The sequence below is a fragment of the Diceros bicornis genome, unplaced genomic scaffold (genome assembly GCF_020826845.1).
Source record: "Diceros bicornis minor isolate mBicDic1 unplaced genomic scaffold, mDicBic1.mat.cur scaffold_321_ctg1, whole genome shotgun sequence".
Taxonomy (NCBI): Eukaryota; Metazoa; Chordata; class Mammalia; order Perissodactyla; family Rhinocerotidae; genus Diceros; species Diceros bicornis.
Window position 1 is genome coordinate 310001 of NW_026691192.1, and position 2397 is coordinate 312397.

Genomic DNA, 2397 nt, shown 5'->3' on the forward strand with positions numbered 1-2397 from the left:
GCGGCCCCCGGGGCGGCCCCGATCGGCAACGCGGGAGCGCGGACGGGGCACCAGGCAGTCGCGTCGAGACCGGACGGCCGGCCGAGCGCACGCCCCCGCGGGCGGGGACCGGGCCGAGGCCCGGCCCACCCCCGGAGGGGGGCGGCGCGGCGACCGCGGTCACGACGGCTGGCCGGGACCCGACTCGCGCTCAGACGAGCACGCGCGCCGGAACGGGGCGCCTGCCGGGGGGACGGCGCCCCCGCCCGCACGCAACGCTGCCGTCGCGCGGGTGGCGGCGGCGGGCACGGGGGAGGCCGCGGCGGGCCCGGGCGGTGACCCGCACCCGGTGCGCGGCCCCGGTTCGGCAGCCGGACTGGACGGGGAGGGCGCGTGAGACGGCTGGCGGCGAAGGGGAGGCGCCGGGAAGGTGGCGGAGAAGAGGCGGGCCGTGCACCGCCGCGAGAGACGCTCGGGACGTCGAAGAAGGAGACGGGAAAAAAGAACCTCCGGGGGCGAGTCGACGGCCGGGGTACACACGGGATCTCACCGCCACGGTCCTCCAGCACGAGGAGCGGTCCCGCGGCACCCGGGACATCGACGGGCCTCGGGGAAACCCCGGCACCTCTCGCGGGGGTGCCCGGCCCGGCCACCACCACGGCCAACACTCTCCCGCACACGCGACGACATCCCCCGCCGGCCGATGACCCGGCATGGCCAAACCCCCCCATCGGGACCGAGAGCACCTCACCCGGGGACACCACCGGCCCTGGTAGCTGGAGGCGACACCCGCGCGGCGAGGCCCGTTCGGGTCCCAGGCGGTGGCCGTTGCGGTCGGGCACCTGTCCGGGCAGGGGGAGGTCGGCGCGCACGGGGAGGACGGCGCGCGCACGCCAGGGACCGCGAGGAAGGGGAGCGGGCACGCAGGGAGGCGGCCCGGGGAAGGCCTCGGGCGCGGACGGGCCACCGGGAAAACAGGCACGGGATCCCACCGCCACCGACACTCGGAGGCGGTCCCGTGACGCCCGGGACGCCGGCCGGCCTCGGCCACCCTTGCGCCTCCCTCGGCTCGACCCCACCGCCGGGGCCTCTGCGAGACGCCCCCACCGCGGGAGCCGTCCCTTCCGCCCACCCCGTCCATCCGCCTGGCCCGCTCCGGGGCTCGCGCCCCCGAGGGAACACACGCCCGGGGCGCGGCACCCCGGACCGTGCCCGCACACCACCACCGGCTGCGGCTCGTCACGGGAGCGGGCGGAGAGCTAGCCGCTCCCCGCGGGAGAGCGGGCGGCGCCCGGACGGGGCTCTTGCCCCACACCCCGGGCACGCGGCGGGCGGGCCGCGCGCACGCCCACGCGCACGCGCGGCCCCGCGCCGGACGCCGGACGCCGGCCGGGCCGGGCGGGACCCTCCCCCGACTCGGTGAGGGGAGGCGCCGGCCACGGTAGGCAAAGGGCGGCTCTGCCCACACGCAAACGGTGGTCACACCACCGGCTACCACGCGCGGAGAAGGAGGGGCGGCAGCTGGGGGATCCGGGAACCCCAAAGGCACCCTCTCGGATCGCTAGAGAAGGCTTTCTCGCCGAGGGCGCGTCGCACCCACCCATCGTCCCCCGTCGGGACCGCGAGGGCACTCCTGGGTGCCGGGGCTATGCGGGGGTCTGCGGTATGGGTAAGCACGGGGCAAATCCGAGCGTTTCGCGGTCAGGGCCACGAGCCCGCGCTTCCACGGGCTCCTCCTCTCGTCTGACATCACGGGGCTCATCGAAGCTTTACGGGGCACCCGCGACGCCTGGAACTCAGAGCTTCCGTCAGGTGAAACCGACAAAGAAGCAGAGAGCCCAAAGGAGGTGCCAGGTAACCGGCACCCCTCGAAAGACAGCCAGCGCCATGCCGCTGGCTCGGCCCGCCGAGATCGCTCAACGCACCCGCGTGCCAGCCCCAGCGACGGAGGACACACGGCGTGCACCCAGCCAGTCAGTCTCCACGCCGCAGGCCGGTGGGACGACGAGGCACCCGCCCCCGCGAGGGGAAACGGGCATGCCTCCCCTACCGACTGGACCCCCGTCTCGCCTCAGACACACCATCGTAGCGGTGACCCGAAGGGGTCGCTGGAAGCGGGAAACGACACCACCGCTCGGCCTCAGGCACCTGACGGACGACCTGGAGCGCTCCAGGGGCACCACCAAGGACCGGGCGACACACACCCACACACCCGGGGGAGCGTGTGGTGCGGCGGCGGCACGGCCCACCCCACCTCGGGGAGGCCCACTCGCCAGACGCGGCCGAGAGGCCACACGGAGTGTCCACTGCGTCACAAAGACCTCGGCCCCACCGACGCCACAAGGCAGAGGGCGGGAGAGCGAGGTCGGGCCGGGTTCCGCACCCCTGCCTTCCACACACCACCGACGGGCGGGGAGG